Source organism: Lactuca virosa, chromosome 4, assembly GCF_052849685.1.
Source record: "Lactuca virosa cultivar CGN04683 chromosome 4, Lactuca_virosa_CGN04683_v6, whole genome shotgun sequence".
Lineage (NCBI taxonomy): Eukaryota > Viridiplantae > Streptophyta > Magnoliopsida > Asterales > Asteraceae > Lactuca > Lactuca virosa.
Genome location: NC_136429.1, coordinates 286913535 through 286922424, shown reverse-complemented (window position 1 = coordinate 286922424; position 8890 = coordinate 286913535). Strand labels below are relative to the sequence as shown.

Below are 8890 nucleotides of genomic sequence, written 5' to 3'. Positions count from 1 at the left end.
TGTGATCAAAAGAGACTAATTAAATATATGGGGATTGATTATGTAAATCAATAATTCTTGTAGTGTGGGCTAATGATCTATGATTATTTAGATGGGCTAAACCAATAAGTTAATCCATAGATAGTCTATGGAGGTTAAACCCATGGAGCATAAGAATGTGAAAAGTCATGGAGAATTAGGGTTTACAAAGTGTAACCCTAGCATGTGCAACACTATAAATAGAACCCCCCATGGACCAAAATCGTTTGCCCCATCTCTTTGAGATAAGTAACCTATTCTCTCAAGCCTCCTCTTGCATTTTGGTGTTTGTGAACCAATAGAGGCATGACACTTGAGGTGCTCAAGCTTTCAAAGGTCAAGAACTACAAGTCCTTCTAAGAGGTAAGTCATCTAACTAGTTGTATTGTTCATTTGACAATTTGTATGCTAGTTAGGAGAATGCTTTGGAAAACTGAAAATGCATGTATAATTAGAGAAAACATAGATCCAAAGCATTTAGGGTTGCATGTGCACCATAGGAGTGTTATAGTGCTCAAAACCCAACAATAAATCGGATCAGGGTGAAGAAAGTAGTGAAGAAATTATTGATGAACTTGTTTCCAGTGCTGCACTTATTGTCGAACGTTAGGAAGAAATCAGATCAAATGGGGTTCGAAGAGCTCGACTTAAGGGAGACAGTTCAGCAACGATATCCACTTCACTAGAAGACAAGAATCTTAAGGTCACAATGTTAGAAAAAGATTTGTTGTTAGAAAAATATGCTAGGTTACTTATTGAGACTCAGTTAGAAGTTGCTTTCAATCAACAAGATTAACCCCGCAAGGAAATTGTACGTCTGAATCGTTTAATTGAAAAGTTCGTTAATGAAAGTGAGGCCATTGAAAACTTAGTTAATAATGGGACTATTGATAACACATATAATTGGGGATGGTCCAATGGGTACTCTACCAAAGAGAACTATCCTCCTCGGTTTGATGTCGAACGTCCTTATGTCCCACCAGACCGGACATTTCATTATCCAGTCAATGGCAAGACTTTTCCCGAAGACATTCGATGACACTTCGGTAGACTTCATGACCTCAGTAACAATTGTGTGATCGAGGAGATTCATCCAGAATCCTCGGGAAACTCGGAAGGTTTATTGCCTATCATTTGTACGATTAGTCCCAGTTCTCAATCCAGTTTTATAGTGGACGAGGAAATTGTTATGGAAGAACCTGAAACCAAGCCAAGTCCCAACAAAGATTTTCCATTGACCTACTATGTGGTACTTGAGTCCTCATTACCAACAAATGACATCCCACAGACCCCAATCAAGTCCACTTCGACTCTTCAACAGTTCACACATAAACTGCCCATTAACAACTTTGAGTTTGGACAGTGCTCCCAAAATCATGAACTCTATGGTTCCGGTGATTCAACCCCTAGGTCAATGTCTAGATCAAAGAATTTCAAAAAACCCCAAGTAAATGCTTCTGATGTTGTCACACCAAAAGTTGAGGCAAAATTGGCTCTGAAAAATGAAGTCAAATACCGACTTGAAAAGAGGGAAGCTGAGTTAAGAAACAAATCTTTCAAAACTCAGGCCAAATTTTCAAACAAAAGGAATTTTTAAAAACCCATCACTGCAAAAACTTTTTAAAATGACACTGCAGTCGATGGATCTTGTCAAAAATAATGTACAGTGGCTAAATCTTTCAAAACAACAACATTGTACCCACTCACAACAAGGTCGAGTCCTTGTCACAAACTTCCTTACAAGAACCAAAAATGAAAGGTATTTTGAACACTCTACATTTTTCAAAATTCCATCAATACATCAGGAAGTCAAAATCTATGTTTAGGTCATTTAACAAGTCATCTTCAAACTGAACAGACACTTATATAAAGCACACCCCAAGGACTAGTCAAAAGAACCAAACCACACCCTCCGGACCTTTGACCAAGTACGGTTTGGGGGTCAATGAAAAGAACCTCACCTTTTGTTTCTACCCAATATCAAAAGAGACACGTCTAATCCCAATTCGAAGTGTCCAAAAGAAAATAAAACATCATTGACACAAACAAATATTGAAAAAGAAATCTCTTCATCATTCCCACATGCATACTTTTGATAGGAACGTTTCCCATGTTACCACGGGCCCCAAACTAGTTTGGGTGACCAAACTAACCAACTAATCATGCAGGCTATGTGCGAGGAGGACCATGAAGAAGAATTGTTAATTGATAGTGTCTACTCCTTGCACATGACATGAAGGTTAGACTACCTTCGTGACTTCAGGCCGATCAGTGGTGGCGGACACGTCACCTTCGGGAATAATGCAAACGGGATAATCAAGGGATATGGTGTGTTAACTATGAGTAACTTCTCTATTCAGCGAGTAGCTTACGTAGAGGGTTTAAAAGACAACTTGATCAGTGTTGTTCTATTGTGTAAAGCTTGTCATTGGGTAGAGTTCGACAATGAGTATTGCTACATCATGACAAATGACAGAAACAAGTGCTTGATCAAGTCCAAAGCCGAAGGGACAATGTACCCACTGGATGTTTCTCAAATCATTGGAAAACCACAACTATGTTTCTTGTCGAAAGCAGTGTCCGAGGTCAGTTGGTTATGGCATCGAAAGCTTGCACATCTCAATTTCAGATACATCAACAATTTGGTGACTGGAGAGCTAGTCTGAGGATTACCGATTCAAAAATTCAACAACGATACTTTGTGCCCAGCATGTGAGTGTGGTAAACAAACCAAAGGAAATCATCCACTGATAGTTGATTCTTCAATTACTGAACCTCTGGAGCTCCTTTATATAGACTTCTGCAATCCTTCAACTATAGCTAGTCTTCATCATAAAAAAAATACATTCTGGTTATAGTTTATGACTACACTCGTTTCAATTGGGTATTCTTCCTAAGACTAAAGTCAGACACACCGCAGATTCTAATCAACTTCATCAAAGAGATAGAGCTACAGATCAAGCTGCATATCAGAAGAATAAGAAGTGACAATGGTACCGAGTTAACTAATCAGTTGTTGAATAGTTTTTTAGTATTAAAAGGAATTAGCCATAACTTCTTGGCACCATACACACTGCAGCATAATGGAGTAGTGGAGAGGAGGAACAAAACGTTGGTCGAAGCTGCTAGATCAATGCTCAACTTTGCCAACTTACCTCTCTACTTTTGGGCTGAAGTAATGGCAATTGCATGTTTTGTTCAAAATCGAAGTATCATCTGCAAACGCCTCAACAAAACTCCATATGGAGGTCTTAACAACAGAAAACCCAATGTACGTTTCTTTCACATTTTTGGTTGCATGTGTTTTGTGGTAAAAAACAAGGATCATCTCAACAAATTTGCACCAAAATATGATGAAGTCATCTTCTTGGGTTACTCAAAAAACAAGGTTTCATATCGTGTTCTCATCCGGAGAACAAGACTAATAGTTGAAAGCTTCAACGTCAAATTCTATGACTATTATGTCCATAACACAGCTCCCATCAACTAAACCAAGTTCATACTGGAAAATGACATTCCACTTTCATCGGGACCCTTAAACTTAGTTGAAGTTAACTATGATGGCCTCTTTGATCCCGCAGAGACTGCACATCTGTCAGACATATTGGTATCTCCGGTAGCACAACAACAACATTTAGAAGTATCTGAACCAACCATTTCTGAAGGAGCCTCATTTAATACTTCCACCTTGCCAGTTGAGGGGGAAAACTCAAATCCTTTAAAAATCGCATCCATTGAGGTTCCAGTACTTGAAGATGCTGCTCCGGTACCTGTCTACAAACTGACCAATCAATCAGCTGTCTCTGAAGATTCAGGGGACGAAGAAGTTGAAAATATTGATACCAAAGAGGATCCAAGGATAGTAACGTAATCTTCGGTTCAGGGGGAACCATCATCGGTCCCGGGGGATCCGTCATTAGTCTAGGGCGAACCTCCAGATTCAGCTGCTAAACTAACCCCAACAGTCCAAGACTCATCTCTGGGATGCTCACAAACCAAGGGGGATCAACCTTCAATAAACATACCCGAAGACTCCTCTGAAGTAGAGGATATTCCCTATAATGCAGTTGCTGAACATCAATAATCTCGTCCATATATCTGGACGAAAGACCACCCACCCGACGAGATCAACGGGAATCCATTTGTAGGTATAAAAACTTGTTCCTCTTCTGATTTAACTAATTATTGTCACTATACAACGTTTATGTCATCAATCGAGTCCAAAACCACCAAAGAATCGCTTCTGGAGCCTGATTGGATTATGGCAACGCAAGAGGAACTAGTAGAGTTTGAAAGGAACAGGGTTTGGAAACTGGTACAGAACCCCAAAAGTCATACTGTAGTTGGGACCCGATGGGTCTATAAGAACAAACTAGATGAATTGGGTGTGATGATCCGCAACAAAGCTCGTCTTGTGGCCAAAGGATATAGTCAACTTGAAGGAGTTGATTATGATGAAACATATCCTCCGGTTGCAAGGATGGAGACCATACGTATTTTTCTTGCGTATGAAACACATGAGAACATCAAAGTCCATCAAATGGATGTGAAAAGTGCTTTCCTCAATGGCGAATTGAAAGAATAAGTGTATCTTCAGCAACCTCCAGGCTTCGAAAATTCAAATTTTCCCAACTATTGTTATAAGCTAGAGAAGGGAGTCTATGGTTTAAAACAAACACCAAGAGCTTGGTATGAGACTCTTTCATAGTTTCTTGTCAACTCCGAGTATAAACGAGGTATAATTGATCCCATTCTTTGCAGACAAGTAAATGGCAAACACCTGATGCTCGTGAAAATCTATGTGGATGATATTATCTTTGGTTCAACTGATCAAGGAATGGTGGATGATTTTGGAAAGCTTATGACCAACAAATTCCAAATGAGCATGAACAGAGAGATTAATTTCTTTATAGGTCTTCAGGTCAAGCAGGTCTCTCAAGGAATTTTCATCCATCAAGAAAAATATACTGTTGAGCTTTTGAAGAAATTCTCAATGGACAACTGCTCCTCAACAAAGGTCCCCATGGCCTTCGGGTATAAGATCTCAGTTGACCCTACCAGAGAGTCAGTTGATCATAAGATATACGGAGGAATGATTGGTTCATTGATGTACCTCACCACAAGTAGACCAGATACAGTCTTTCGCCACGGGTTTATGTGCTAGATACCAGGCTAATCCCAAAGTATCATACTTGACCGCAGTCAAGCAGATATTCAGATATCTCAAATGGAGAAAGGCCTTAGTTCTCTGGTATCCAGCAGGAAATGAATTCAGTCTGCAGACTTTCACTGACGCAGACCATGCAGGGTGCAAACTTGATAGAAAGAGCACCTTGGGAGGATGCCAATTTCTAGGTAGAAGATTAGTGAGTTGGTCTTCAAGGAAACAAAATTGTGTTTCACTCTCCACCGTAGAGGCTGAATATGTTGCCACAACCAGTTGCTACTCTCAGGTCCTCTGGATGAAAACTCAGCTTATAGACTACGGGTATAGAATGTTATGGGTACCTATCTATTGTGATTCAGAGAGTGAAGTAACCATTTCACACAATCCTATTCATCACTCAAAGACGAAACACATAGAGCTACGTTATCACTTCATCAAGGACCATATCCTCAAAGGTAATATTGAACTAATCATTGTTCCATCTCACGAGGAAATAACTGATGTTTTCACAAAAGCACTTGACACCACAAAACTTAATGGATTTTTAGAAATGTTAGGAATGATGAACCCAGACCCTCAATTCTTTTTGAAAGGATAACGACTGAAGATCTCATGATCTTCAGGTATAATTAAATTTGCTTCTTTTCTTTTAAACAAAAATCTTGAAGCATTTTACTTACCTTATCTATTTCTAGAATAATTAATGTAGTGCATACTTCAAAAGTTGCTCCTCAGTATGATCTGTATACCGAAGACCCATTATGATCTATGTACTCCTTGGGTCTATTTATTATTTGTATTTCTAACCTTTGTGTTCAACTTGTTCTTTAGTATCATCTCCTGCAAACTCATCCAACAACCCGAAGCCATCTTGCATCAGACATATTAAATTTCGTTGTGTGCTTTTTAATGAATTTGGAACATTAATCTTTCAAAGGAAAATGTTTTACTCTTCATTTAATTTGTTGCACATAAAAACAATTGCTCTTCAAATGACTTTTCTTAATCAGGCCTATTTTTTGGTATAGGATGAACATGTTGATTTTCCTTAAAAGAAATATTTTTGAAAATCTTGTTTTCCTTAACCTATCCTATCAAGCAGCCGTTGGGGTCACATCCATTCCACTCCCTCACTTTATTCAACAGATGAAACCATTTGCACCCCACGATTGTCTGGCGCATCATCACGCGCCTGCAACAACATTTAATGGTCCCTCTTTTCCTGGAAAATACTTTTGATTTATTTTTCAACCGATAAAGATAAAAAACCCAAAGGTTTTTCACCAGCTGTCATTAAACTCATGTTAACCAATTTTGGAATCCGAAAGTATAAAAACCCCCTTTTCTTCTCCAAAAATTTTATGCTTTCTGAACTCTTACGACGATCTTCTTCTTCTTGCAAAAACCCTTTTCGTGCAAGTTCTTCAAACCCTTTTTCATAACAATGGTGAAATTCAGTGCATCAACGAAGCAATCCAAGGCTTCCTGTTCTGCTAAACCTACTGGCTCTGGATCAACCATCAAGAACATCACTCTATCCATCGCAACAAGCAACTACAGAGGAATCTTTGATGATCATAATTCCTACAACGAATCCATCAAGTTTATGATCAAATTCCTTCCCAATCACTCACTATTTGGCGCGTTTGATTCCTTCATAGAAGCAGTTCCACAAGCGATCCTGTTCAAGTGTGCCTTCTCTGCATTTAGGCCCTTGAATAAGCTGCAAGAAGTTTATCTTCGACTGATTGATGATTCCCTGGTTGTTCTAACAAAGGAAAAGTTTCTGGAAGCCATCAACTTAAGATTTTTACCATCCACCGAGTTCTACACTCCCAGCACCAACGACACCTTCATTGACTTTTACCAAATGGGGTATCAAGTTAAACTGAAAAGGGTAGTTGAATTCAAGAAAGCGAAATTTCCTGCTATTTGGCAATACGTTTGCCACTACGTGATCAGATGTTTGTCTGGAAGGACTGGAGGTACTGACAACATGGGCAAGCCACTACTCGACATCTTTTGGAGCATCTTTACACGAAAACCTGTGAACTATGGGAACATCCTCTAGGAGGATTTCCTCCAATATGTTATCAAGGGAACCCTGAAGGAAGGGATGATGGAACTTACCTCAGCAAGGTATTGGTCTCTGTGTTTGGTTGATCTACACAAAGATGCAAAGCTCAGTCTAGGCGATGATACCAACCTATTCTACTGCAGAGATCTCAAAAGGTACAATCCCTCCAAAGACCAATATCTCTTCGGTCCCATTAGACGTATTCCTATGTATATTCTCGAGTCTATTGGACTCACTAAACTTGAGGCAGCTGATCACATTGTGACTACGAGTTGTATTGCCCCATAAATATCTACCCCGCCAAACCCCCTACAGCTACCTGAGGTTCAAGCCCCGCAACCCAAGCCAAAAAGGGTAAACTCCGTGGCTATAAAACACACTCCTTCAAATGTTGTATCAAAGGGTGTGGGTGCTTCGAAGAAGATAAAATCCACCACTTCAGAGTCCACTCATCGGGTTTAACCTTCTCCATCCAAGGCTCATGATCCACCAGTGAATGTGGTTTATGACAGTTTGAATGAGCCTTCTGATTCCGGAGATATTTTCAGAAGGAAGAAGTTGAAGCTTACCCCTAACCATGGCCAAAAGCGAAACAAGGCAGATGATGGAGTCTATCAAAAGACTCCTGCAGCCATTCAAGTCAACGCTGATTCACCCGAAGCAACCCACTCCATCCACTCTGATACAATGAGTGTATCAGTTTCACTAGAACATGGAGACAAAACCCAATCTGGATTCCAAGTGGATCTAGATGTTGATACTTTCCCTAAGGCCTCCAGGGCTTCGCGTCTACACTTTGTAACTCCTGAGGAACTGCATTCCATTTTTCTTCATGTCACACAAACACTTCAAACACCAGTTGCACTGCAGGGTCCTTTTTCAGAGACCCTTTCCAGAACAGTGACGAGGCCATACTTGGTTTTAGACCAAGGAGACCGAGGAAGCTCTGGAAATCCTATGTCGTCGATATTACAACCAAGCGAATTAGGCAGAGTGAGCACAATTTTGCAAGGATCCATGGACCCGAGGGACACCTCAGTGCGTGAAGGAATTGATGGATATGCACCTGATGATACCTGGTCTTGGTATCGACCAACAAAAAATCAAGGATAAGAAAGTTTGAAGCTTTCAAAAGGGCACTCCAGGCAAGGAAAGCAAGGCAAGTTCAACAGCAACAACAAAAGGAAGAGTCTCTTCTTCATGTTGCCAAATACTGGGTCACTGCCATCAATAATGCCAAAACCGTGTACGACATCCTAACAATTCAGAAATGGATGTCTGATATGGAAAAAATAGTTCAAAGAGTTCAAGCCATGGAAGACGATGTTGGTGCTTCAAATCCTCCTCCCACCAACACCGAAGTGCATGATTCGAACGAAGGAGGAACAAAGATTGAAATAAGTTCTGAACCTATCTTCGGGCTAGATGATGAAAATAATGATGAAGTTCAACAACCCCGCCCCTCAGATGACTTTATTATAGTTCTCGATGATGAAGAATCCAGCGGGTCACATCATTCTACTTCCAAGCCCAAGCAGAAGAAAAAGAAGAAGTTGGCAGTGTCAAGAAAAGAGTTCCTAGATCTTCAATCTAAGGTGGATCAAATACTAGTTGCATTCACATCTGCT

At 40.0% G+C, this 8890-nt stretch overlaps 1 pseudogene; it reads left to right on the top strand.

Moving 5' to 3' along the window:
• Nucleotides 1–4222: 4222 nt before the first annotated feature.
• Nucleotides 4223–4603, top strand: LOC145105950 (putative mitochondrial protein AtMg00820 pseudogene; annotated as a pseudogene).
• The last annotated feature ends 4287 nt before the right edge of the window (nt 4604–8890 follow it).